The sequence below is a fragment of the Planococcus citri genome, chromosome 2 (assembly GCF_950023065.1).
Source record: "Planococcus citri chromosome 2, ihPlaCitr1.1, whole genome shotgun sequence".
NCBI lineage: Eukaryota > Metazoa > Arthropoda > Insecta > Hemiptera > Pseudococcidae > Planococcus > Planococcus citri.
Genome location: NC_088678.1, coordinates 58,770,468 through 58,783,347, shown reverse-complemented (window position 1 = coordinate 58,783,347; position 12,880 = coordinate 58,770,468). Strand labels below are relative to the sequence as shown.

Below are 12,880 nucleotides of genomic sequence, written 5' to 3'. Positions count from 1 at the left end.
TATACATAACGTAGAACGACGACGACGACGACAACGACAACGACGACGATGATGATGATGACGATGACGGTGCTGAAGAAGCAGGCAGCAAAGCAGGCAGGCAGGCAGGCGAAGGCGAAGCGGACAGAGGCGACAGAAAATGGAAAGGTGTTACAATTGTGAGCGATAAAAAAGGCAAAGAGTGTGTCGATCGATTGATACGATGTTGGGAAATTTCAACACGCATGAGCTCGGCTATAGGGCGAGATAAAAGAGCGCAGAATCCGTTTGGGCCTTTTTCGCCGAGCTGGAAGATGAGTAAAAGCGAACAAACGGCACTTTACTCGCGGGATATGGAACCGCCAGCTCTCGAAAACCAACTTCTAGTCCACACTCTCGGTCTCTTTTTCTTTCGGTTTCTTGTCGGCGGCGGCGGCCCCGCCGCCACCACGCCGCACCGCTCCCTACCCCCTACACGGTGGTGTGCCTGTGCGCGCTGCTGTGCTTGTGCTACACGACGACGACGATCGTTGTGGGTGTCCTTGTGCGCTCCAAATATCCTCCTCGCCCTCGATCCGCACCCCTGCTACGCTACCGCCAATAGGGTACGACCTCGTACACTCCAAAAGTTCTCTCATCCACACCAGTACACGCAAACGCTGCCTGTGGAAAACACACATCGTACGCACGCACACTCCGCTCCGGCGCTACGTATATATTGTACATAAAACGCCGCTAGTACGTCGTCGACCGAATTGTGTGAACTATCGGACGTTCTTCCTCTCTGAATTTCGTTGCTCTGCTCTACTCTGCTCTGCTCTGTACTCTGCCACCGCCACAGCCGCCGCCGCCGCGAGCTGCCGCCACCGTCACCGCCACTGCTCCTCTGCTCTCGCACAATCCCTTCTTATCCGTTTTTGGAAAAACCGCACGACGGCACTCTCGTTCGCGCGCGTTATTTTTCCACTTTCTTACGAATTTTTTCGCCGCTTATTCTCCGTCGAAGCTTTCCGTTCGTCGTCGCTTCCGTACGTTACGTACGCGCGTACAACAATTTTCCGTTGGTTGGAAATTTTCGCGTCGTTGTCGCCGTCGTGGTGGTCGCCCAAGTCGCAGTCGCAATCGCAGTCGTCGCACACACACATTTTCCACCACGCACAACCCCAGAGAGAGAGTGTACTCTACAAATAATACACAGAGCGCAACGACGACGACGACGTATACTCGTGTATGCCAAAAGTACGATACGGCGCGCGAATGCAGCTTTAGCAATGGTGTTCGTCGGCGGAGAATTGCGATCGGTTACGTAGTTTTTCATATCGAACGGTATTAGCGCGTTGGTTTTTTTCTTCTTCCTCGTATATATGCCAGCACATCGGCCGCGTACAGCTATATAGTAAAAATAAGCATTCGATCGCGACGAAATCCGTAAACAAACCGAGAACTGGGCGCGGTGGTGCGATTCTATAGTGATAAATTACCCCTAGCTCGTATCGCAACCGAGTGAGTGCACATCATCTCATCAGTGACCGACCGGTACGGTACCGATTCGTGTGAAAAATCATCGTACATATACTGTAGATACACCAGACGACAACGACAAATGCGTAAAGGGTGGGCGTTCACGCACTTCTCGTCTCAACCATAGGAGGTAAACCAACGATAGTTATGTAAATCGTACGTGCTGATCTTGTGAATCACCATCGCTCTGATCGCTGCAACCATCCAAGTCCTGCAACATGAGCAATATTCGTCGATTCCAACACCATCATCGCCCTGAACTGTTCAGCGGCTCGACCACCGGCTTATTATCGTTACAATGCCTCGAGAATCTAGCGTAATGACCAACGACGCGATCGTCTCCGATCACCGAACCATGTTGTGAACTCGCAACCGGTTCAAAAGCTCGGCTGTTTAGTCGTCCCCGAGTCCATCAACACAAACAGCACAAAGTCACCGACGCCCACCACACCAGCAACATCATCAACATCACCATTGCTGCATCATCCATCCGCAAAGTCGTCTTCTGCATGTTCGCGCGACAGCATTTTTTATGTTATACAACTGTGATAATATAATATCTTCGTATCGGAATGAACAAATCGCTGCGTCGCGTCATCATTGTTTCGTATACTACTTGTTTTGATTAAGTTTTTTTTTGTTTCTTTTTTTTTTTTACTCCTCGACGAAAGCGTTCGTGACATCATTCGCCTTTATTTGCCTATTAAGACGACGACAATATCGCTCCTCCACAGAAACACCGACCAGTGTTTTCACTACCGCCGCCGCTGCTACAGTCGTTATTGCTGCTGTTACTACGAACCGGGTGCCTACTCCTGTGTCCAAAAGCAGGTTGGTAGAATCACTGTGTTTCCTATTCTTCTCATCTCTGCCTGTTTTTCATCTTCTTCTTATACTTAAATGGCCGTGTAATTAGCTTTATAAAACTGCTCGTTTTGATCTGCTGCTGCGGTGCGGTGCTGCCTCGAGTGTGTATACGCGCCAACGCCTCTTCTTTGTTCTTTTTGATACGCACAACGTGTAATTGTATCATCTATTTACGCAGAAAATTGCTGGTTAATGGACTTGTTATGCCTCTTTATCGATAAAATATACCTAATTGGAAATTACTAATACTTATACAAATAAGTACCCACTACAAAAGTCATCAGTCTACATTCTGCGTCAATACTCGACCCTCTTCAAAGACCATACGATTTTATTGAATCGAAGAATCAACGATAGGATAAATGATTTGAAGGACTGAACAGTACAAATTACCAACTTGGCTTTAATTTATCAACTTATAAAATACAATTTTTCAATCACATAAGCACTTTTAGTTAGGTAGTCATTACAGTGAGACAATGAGCGTACTCTCGGTGCATTTTAATAAATAAATAGGTAGGTAACTCGTATTAACAATTTTTTCCTTCAAGAACCTACTTCTTTTGCGGCGAATTAAGAACTATGATTTTTTGCCTTTATAGCCATTAGTAAGGTATGACCTAAATTCTAGACGTCCAACCAGCACACGAGATCTCGACTTAGAAATTCCAACTAGTTACATTTCCATTTCGAGGAACAAATTACTCAACTGGAGAGGCGAAATTCTGACCATGATTCAATGCTAAATATCTACTCGAAAAAGTAAATAACTAGATGAGAAATCTGCACCTGAATTATAGTTTTGTTGCATTCAAATGTTGGAAGAAGTCAAATCTATACCCCGGCCTCCTATTTAAGGATCACCAAAGCATCGAATCCGTAACACAAGTACATATTTGAACTCGGCGACCTCGAATTATTAGGAATCGACATGTCGCATTGCATTTTCAAAAAAATTTTCAAATTGGAGTAAGAGGGCGGTGAATGAGCCACTGATCTTCATTATGTTTGGGCCGTTTTCAAGGAGAATGGTGGAGGGGCGGAGAAGCTGAATGGGGAAAAATATATATATTCGAGAACCAGCGAACTCAAAACTAATTAAAAGATCAATTGGTAACTTCATTTTTAAAATTACAAATTTTAAATTTTTAGTAAAATTTGAGGTCTTTGTGCCACTTACCACCCCCCTCCTCCGTATTAAAATTCTCCTCTGAAAATTAGTTCGTTGAAAAGAGGGTAAAATAATATGGTCTTCGTCGTTATTTTTTCAGATTTTTCAAGAATATCTTTAAATGCTTATAATTTATCGTGGAAATTAAACTTTGTTCTGGATAATTCAATTTTGAGTTTTTCAAAGTCTCGTGACTAAATTTGAATCTCCTACCTATTTTATTCAAAGGCCTGCAAACAGATTATCTCCAAGTACAACCAATCTTTAAATACAAACATTATTATAGGTAGTTCGACAGATTCGTAAGAAAGAAATCTCGTAGGAAAGGTTTTCTGTAATACCAAGCGTTTTTACGGCGAACTGAGTATGCAATTGTATTAACACCGACGAATTGCGTTCACATATTCCATATAACCTGGAACCAAAAATAAAACCGGAAGATTTCGCTCAGATTTCTAACAACTTCTCTCCGATGGTTTATGAGAACTTTTAATTTTTTTTTTTTATTTGGACTGTCGTTCTAACCCTTTGGAGGTTTGCGATGGGAGAGGGAGGGTGAGCCTTGTACTTTTCACGAGGGAACCCTCCCACAAGATAATCTCTGATTTGAATGAAACTTGGATAGGTGGGAAGATGACCTCAAAATACCCCATTTCCCAATTTTCTGCTCCTGGAGTTGATTTTTCGATATTGCGTATTTTTTATTAGTTTTTCTCATATTATGTGAAAAACTCTGATTTCTGGTGATGATTTCAGATTTGGCCGACGATAGTACTTATCAATTAGGTATCAAGCATAGACTCTTTGGCCACAATTTCAGCTGCTGAAGTTCATGTGGTGGGGAGAAACGGTCAATTTTCGAATTCACACATAACATGAGAAAAAACAGTAAAAAATCCTGTTTTCTGAACGGACGGCCGAGTCCGGCCATTGATAGTATGAGTCGATTTGGTATTCGGCACAGACTGCTTTCAAATTTTCCAATGGCATAATTATGTAAACCACCAGATGGACAAAAAATTCAATTTCTGATGATAATTCCAGATCCGGCCGACGGTACTTAGTAATAATCGATTAGGTATCAAGCATAGACCCATTTGGCCAAAATATCAGTAGCTGAAGTTCATGTGGTGTGGAGAGAAACGGCCATTTTTCGAATTTACAGAACGACTTAATACCTGTGTACATAAAACTTCAAACGCTCGTCAAAAATCGAAAAATCAACTTCAGCAGCTGAAGATTGGAGGATGGGGGTATTTTGAGGTCCTTGTTACACCTGTCCAAGTTTCATTCAAATCGCAGATTATCATGTGGGAGGGTTCCTTTGTCAGTTGAACATTGAGCAATTCTGTTTGCAGGATTTCAAAAACAATATACGAGAGATTCACAATCAGTATTAAAATTCACAAAGCTCAATGAGTGAAAGCATGGGTTTTGAGGATGATTAGGTACAATAGTTTGAAGCATCATCTAAAAATTTGAAAAATTACAGAGAAAACACGTTTTCATCTTCTTTTCAAGTAAATGAACTATAATTTTCATAATGGGATCTCAGAATTCGTTCTGGGCATGAGGCACCTCTTCCCTCCCCCCTCCTCCTTCAAAAATAAAAATATGTTGATGGGTTAAAAGATTGACTCATTTTTTTGATTCGATGCTTGTGGATTGACCCTTCCTTCCCATCACTTCTTTAGAACCTGATCAAAATGCCAAAACCTTACGACATGGAAGATATCTTCATAACTTTTATGGGAAAAAATGAAAAATTTTGAGAACATGTATCGAAGTTTGAAATTGTGTATAAGTAATATTTTGTCGTATTTTAGTGACAGGTTTTGCAATCAATGCTGCAGAGAAAGAGGAGCAGAAAATTTGTCCATTGCTCTTACTTAGTGGGGGGGGGTCCAGAAATGGAGGGTCTCAGATATGTAATATCTAATAGAATCGGATTCAAAAAAACTGAAAAAAAAACATAATTTCTATGTTTTTTAATAAAAAGTAGGTAATTCTTGACGTTTGTGATTTCATAATTTTCCCTCGGGTCAATTTTTTTGGAAGAAAGATGTCGAAATGGCGCTTGCTTCTGACTCCTTTTAGATCTCAACAGAGTTATTGGCTAAAAATTTTGTTTGAAGCAATTCTTGCCAAATTGCAGTTCTGAAGTAACCTAGCTTCAAAATCTCAAAGCCAAACTTGAGTGTTTATAGACGATGTAAACTTGAGTATCATTTTGGCTATAGATTAGTACAATATAATGAAGAACAATTCAACGCTCCAAATTATTAAAGGAATATTTTCTACTTTTTAAAAATAGAAAGAAAATTTGAAGGTTTATTATTCAATTTGAATCTAGAATTAATTTCGAATTCTCCATGCAGTTTTGGAAAAATCACTGTGTTTTCAATCATCAAGTAAAAAAAAATTAGCTCCAAATATTTCATCACATTTGCAAACAAAAAAGTGTGGCTAATACAGGATTTTAAATTTATATTTCCTTTAATCGAACAGTTTTTACTTTTTCTTGAAAATCTATTTACGAGTAAGTTGAAGAAGAAAAAAACACAAAATATCGAACTGCAAAAAAGTCTGGGCTTTGACAACTTATCTCGAGTCCACGTGAGATCTACTATTTTTATCCACTACAAAAATCAAGGAGCTGATAAGAGAACTCTTGGTCACTCAATCACCAACTTTGCTTTTTTTTTACCAAAGTGTGATTTTACATTTGAATAACAATCACATGTTGAAGCCCAATTTTGACTATAGGGTGCAAAAATACTTTTTAAGAATCCAAATATTTCAACAAAAATAAATTTTTTTAATGTTAAAAAAATTTATTAGAGTGGGAAAAAATACCTTTTAAGAACCTAAATTAAAAAAAAAAAAGTTCTAAATTGTTAAGAAATAATGATCTTTTTGCTCATGTCAAAAATGACTTTTTTTACCCAGGATTTCAACTGTCAACTGGTCCATTTCAAGATTTCAGAAAATTATTTTGAAGAAAAATTTGCGATCAAAATTACTCTGTTTTCATATGCACGTTGAAAAATGGCCCTCAAACTAGGTGGAAAGTGACTCTAAAATTGAAATATGTCCTGGAGAAGATTCCTGAAGTTGTAGCTGGCATTCTCGATCACCTACTTCGGAATTTTGAGGTTTTTTTCGAAAAAATTATACCTCTGAATTTGATGTTCTCAGATGTGATCAGAAATGTGACCTTACGGAATAATGACTGATCAGTGATCATTTTGAATGTTGATCAATTTTTGTAATTTTTGAACAATCTTGAATTTTTTTATGGTGCTGCTTTTTGTTCTCCATGCTCAAGGTTTATGTGAAAAATTAGTTTCTGAATGACCTAGATATTTCCGTTTGAGTTTGGCTCTGCTTAAATCGATTTCAGGATTACTTACTCAAAGGTGGGACTACTCGTTAGATTCAATACATTTTTCCTTAATTATCTAGTTAAGAAGTAACGGGTGTTTTTGAATTCTGAAAAACCTATTTTTTTTAATGCTCCTAGGTATTTGTATTTGTCCAGAATAAATAAAAAGTACCAATTCCAAGAAACGAAAAAAAACATCACAAAATAATCCTCGAATTAAAACTTCTCCACAAAAAACTACAATATAATATATGTATTTTATCTATAGCGAACCTGGAGAGGAAACATTCCGCACGAACAAAAACAACACAGGCAAAAATGAACAAAACCCGCCATCTCATTAACGGCAATTTCCTACAATGTTCAAATAAATAGACGAATTTATCACAAAACAGGGTGTTTTGTTAAGACGCGTTAAAATAGCCCGCAACTTATTTCACGTAACCGCTTGACAATTTGCCTATTGTGTATAAAGGTACAACTTTAACTCAGGATGTCGAGAATGAATAGTCGTGAAATATGTCATTCAAGTCCCATTTTCCAGCACGTATTTCACGCCGCCCTAACCCATATTGATAACGGGATTGTCAACGCACTCAACAATTTGCCTATCAAAAATTGCTCGTTTTATATGTGCTCGTAAAAAGTAAAATATTCAACAAACACCTTCGAATCGCTGGCTCGTTCTTTTGTAAACATCACATTCGCGAGAAGAGACCTCTTGTGCTATTGATTCCCTGTCTCCAATCTTCATCTTACTCAATTCACGTTTGTAGTAGGTAGTGCCGAGTGTATAATAATCACGATAACGACTTGTTATATGTATACAGAGTATAGAGTACGTATATATATACGAACATAATAATTGGTCAATTACAAGCACGATAAAAAAAATCTTCGTCGAGTGTGAGCTTCCTCTTGAAATATCTTAACCCGTTAATTATTATTATGTTAGTACGTGTAGTTTGAATAATTAATAAAAGCGATTATTTCATCGAGAAGAAGCACTTTTGTTAATCGATTGCCGAATACGACAAATTAACAAACATACGTAATAAACAAGACCATATGTATGCAGTATAGTTAACTACGTATTAATACTTGTAAGTATCCATTATGTGGGCGAACCCTCGATTAATTATTCTACGAAGTATGTGTGTACGTATTCGATCAGAGATTATAAATTTCAACTTGGGATTTATTTGTTATCGCGTTTATAACTATCCTACAGGGTGATTTTAAACCTTTCTCTCGTTTCTTCATTTATTAAGTAGATAAATAGGCAACTTATTTTATTTTGTACACAGATAGTTCTAAAAGCTGGAACAGAGTTCTACACGTAAACTCGTTAAAATCAAAGGAGAGATTGCATCATTTAAGTTTTCCATTTATGATCGTTTTTAGAAAATGAAAATTTTTAAAAATAATTTTGAAGTTTGCCACACTCCTTGATGCCTCTTAGTTTTTCGTAAAAAATAATGTGAAATTCGACCGCTTCAGAGTTCTGTAAAACCTTTACTAGTGTGTTGAGATTTTCATGATTTCAGCCAGCAAGATTTTCCGGAAATCAGTCATATTTGAGCGCCTGAGCGGATACAGGGTATGGGCAGAGTATTTAGAAAAATAAAGCAACTGTTTTTAAAAAGAGTTTTTCAAGAAAGTTGAAATTTTTTCTTGGTTCTTTTTGCTCGAAACGACATTGTTTTTTGACTAATGATGATGAATTATACTCGATAGGTATTGATGATAATGAATGGAATTCAAAATTAATGTCAGAAGGAGTTTTTAAGAGCTTATTAAGAACTCATCCTTTTGAAATTTTTGATTAAGAGTTCCAAGTTCCAAGTGGAAAATGATTGGTTCTGATAAGATCTAATCTGATCCAAATATTCTATGGATCCAATTTGGCGTGGCTAGTTTTCCCTAGATGTAATGTTCAGATCAATGTTTTGGTCAAATTAGATCTGCTCAGACATGATTTCAATCAGATCCGAGAAGGGAGACTTGATTGAATTTTACCAGACCAGATCACACCTGAGATCCAAGACCTCATCAGGTCCATCATTTTCCAGCTTCAGTCTCCAACCATTTTAGACTCTTTTTGAATAAAAGTTGAGAGTTTTATTCAGTGTGGAACTTTTCAAAAACTCCATGCTCATCCATCAGCAGATCTAATGAAATATGGGGGGGGGGGAGTGTTCTGAACTGATTAATTATACCCATCCGGAGGAAAATAATCAGATCTGATTAGATCTCCTCGGCTGTGCTTAGACCTGTCTGATTAGCATTAATGAGACCTACTTAGACTCGTTTGATTACATTTGATTGAATTTGATCAGATTTAAACATTTTCTGAATCCACTGAATCAATAATTTTGAATTCGGTCACATCAAGATTTTGATCTGACCAGGCATAATCAATCCCTATCATTTCCTTTGAGAAAGCAAAAATCTGCCCCACAGTCTACAGGATTTCATGCAAAATGAAAAATCGAAAATGATACCACCTAGGTACGATGGATTTAGCATGTGAAATGAACTAGTCTAGCACTATAAGTAATAAATAATTAGTTAAGTACTTAACCTCAAAATGAAATTCTTCAAGAAAAATAGAAAATATTCATCATCATACACTGTTGTAGTAGGTACTAAAATATACATTTTTGAAAAATTGAGGGGCATCATGGAAATGGGGCCTTTGTCATTTTTTTGTTTTTTGTTTTTCATTTTTACAATTTTGAATGCATTAAAAATATTTTTTAAATTAATTCCATCATATTCGGTGGTATTGAAGTGTTCTTCCATGAAAAAAAAAACAAATTGAAAAATGTTTGCTTAGAGAATTTTTTTAAAAATACTATATTTGAACTTGTAAAAATCAGTGAAAAAAATTGACCAAGACCCCTTTTCCACGAAGCCCCTGGATTGAAAAAATTCAAATTTTTCAACATCTAAAAATTTTGAAACAATCATATGTATTTTAATTTGTGTAAAGTAAATCGTGTGAGTCTAATTTTAGAACTCTCTTTAAGAACTTCAAATTGATGCATTTTTTGCCTATCTAAAACACACAAAAAAACAAAATAATATTTTTTCACCTACTTAATCGAATAGTGGTAGTTTTGAGCCTTTCTAGAGCCTCTAACATTTTTGGGGTTTTCAGTTCTGAAAAAAAAAACGTAGTGAAAAATATCAAAATTCAATTCAGCGCTCATATACCTACATATTACGAATCTGATCGGTGTGTAGGGGGCGTGGAAGAGGTAAACATCCAAATTGTGACCATAACGTGAGCCCATTGATTACAAATCTGACGTTAGTTTTTTCGATTGAAGCAATGGTGGAAGAGTGGATAGAGTGAAACTTGATATTTGACTTCATCAATGAAGTCAGTGTTCTCTGATAAGTAAATTGATTGGTCACTTGCTTTTTTTTTTAAATGAAAACTGAAAAGTGAAATGAAAAGTACATATGAACTTTTCTTTTCGACTTTTTATTGAAAGAAAAGTACATACTTAATTTCACTTTTCAGACTGCACATCTCTATAATTATCTACCTATGTAATATGTTAGAAACTTTGAAATGTTCTGGAGACTTAACGAAGGAACTTTAAAAAAAAATTGTAAGAACCAAAGTTGTAGAGAAATGAATTTCCACTCAATTATTACATGCTTTAGTTTTTTTTTCTAAAAGACTCCTTCCACTTTATTAAGAATTGAATTTTATTTATTTATTTATTACATTTTTATTAAAATCCAGATGCATTCACAAAATCGTATCTTATTGATTTTCCAGGAATTTTTTTTTGATTTTTCAAAATTTCGGGAGACTGCAAAGATCTTTCTAAATAGGTACCTAGTCCCATTGTCATAAGGAATATGCAAAAATATATTCCTATCCCATTAATGCACCAAAAGTCTATTGAATTTCTCTTGCCTCCCTCCCCCCTCCCATGTATTTTTTGTTGAAACATTACGAAATAATATTCAGAGGTCTGCCATTAAACAAACACTCGACACACAGTGAGCGAGAAATCAAACATCTTTTGCCCCTGTTTTCAGTTATCAAGCCTGCTCTCGATCTATTCGTGCAAGTTAGACTACGCCACCTTTTTCGCTCCTTCGATTGATTGATATTGTCATATAAGAGTTGTTCAATTTTTGAATTTTTACATACTTATTTTAAGATAGCTACATTTTAACCAACCATTTTTTTTTTGAATAATTTGTATTTCATTTTTCTGCTTACTGCTGATTTTCTTAACACTTCTCAACAATTCCTCGATAAATACGTATACCAAACGAAATAATCAATAATGCTCACTTCGAATAAGTAATACATTCTTTAATAATTTTTATAATTTCTGAAAATATCAAGATCTGTAAACATACCGCGCAAATTTATATACAACTCATATAGGCATGCGCTTTTCATCCACGCATGTTCTGCTGACGTCATTTAAAGTTCGTTTTTCAATATCTCCCTTCATTTTTCAAAAAAAAAAAACACACCTCAACCCATCCTATTATTCATCTACCGCCCAATCATTTTTATAAATAAACACGGGTTCCAATATCTGTTCCATTGAATTGAGTAGGTAAGGTACAAGCCCCTAAGTAATCTATTTTATTTCACACGTAAGTTAAAATAATAATTATCACACGATTAAATATTTTATACCTACGTTAGCAATTTTCATCTTTCCGAAATAATTATAAAAATTGTTCGCAAAATCAAAGGAATCACATATCTTTTGAATAGCATCTCGCATACCTATCGTTATCTCGTGGAATTCAATTAGTTTTAAAAAATGTTCCCAGCAGCGGTATTTTAAACAGCGAAAAAAAGACGTAAAAAAATCAACTCAACTCGGTACCATGATACTTTACTTTTATACAAAAATAATCGAAGTGTCAACATTTCGGTGGTTCATTAATCCTATCAACATTACAACTTTGATAACTCGTTATCGCTTTCAAGAAACGATTCGTCGGCTGCTGAAATTAATTAAACTTTTTTGCCTTAGTTTATCCAGCATTGAGTATACGGTACACATGTCGTATTCTATTAATTTTCGCAATTCTCTTTCAAAAAGCTATACTATACGCGTACCATACACGTACCTACGGCACCGAAATGTTGATTTATTTGAAATATTGCATTTTACTCGTTGTATACTTACATTTTATACCAACAAAATGAGGCGAATAGTTCAGTAATGATAAAATAGTTGAAGTGTATTATCGTGTAAATGATACCACTCAAAATTTTTTTTCGAAAATAAATCGAACGCCGTTGCGCACGCGTATTTCGTTCGTTTCGCCATGCTCTCTACGAACACAGTAGCTCGACTACCCGAAGCGACAATTTAGCTTATACCTCGCGTGTGCCATTAAAATTGAAAGTTACGTTACGTTATCTATGTATAAGTGAAACATAAGAGATCAATAAGTTGCCTAATTTTCTAACGGCAATTTTTCATAGCTTAATGATGATGAATGGGCAATTTAGGTTGCATCTGTTTTTCATTTTTTTTTTTTACTAACCCGAGTATAAAATGGAGAAGGGGGTGGTTGAATGTAGTAAAAGAAGACGGCGTTAGAGCGTAAAATTTAGTTGAAGAAGTGCCTACTTATTTAAATGTTTGTTCAGTAGATTTTCTTTATTTATCCTAAAATAATTCTAAGGAATTTTTACCCATCAAGCAATTTCATTTTCTGATAGCGAAGATAGGTTGCTGATTACGAATCACGACAGAACACTCAGAAAAATCGCAATAAGTGAGATCTAAACGAAATTAAAGTTGAAAGTACGAGTGGGATAAATAGTTTTGTGCATTCCTTCTCACCCCTTTCTCCATCTAAATTTGCTTTAAATTGTTGCCCTATATTTTCATGAATATAGGTGTACCCAGTACATGTAACTAATGAACTACCATCTACATTTAATCATCCAC

General features: G+C 36.3%; 1 protein-coding gene across 1 annotated transcript in view; it reads left to right on the top strand.

Moving 5' to 3' along the window:
• Positions 1-342: 342 nt before the first annotated feature.
• The window catches only part of Mid1, a 53,760-nt gene continuing 41,222 nt past the window's right edge, over positions 343-12,880 (top strand). Inside the window, exon 1 of the mRNA XM_065351769.1 lies at positions 343-2,331. The gene's annotated coding sequence lies outside the window, so the exon portion shown is untranslated. The remainder of the gene's footprint in view (positions 2,332-12,880) is intronic.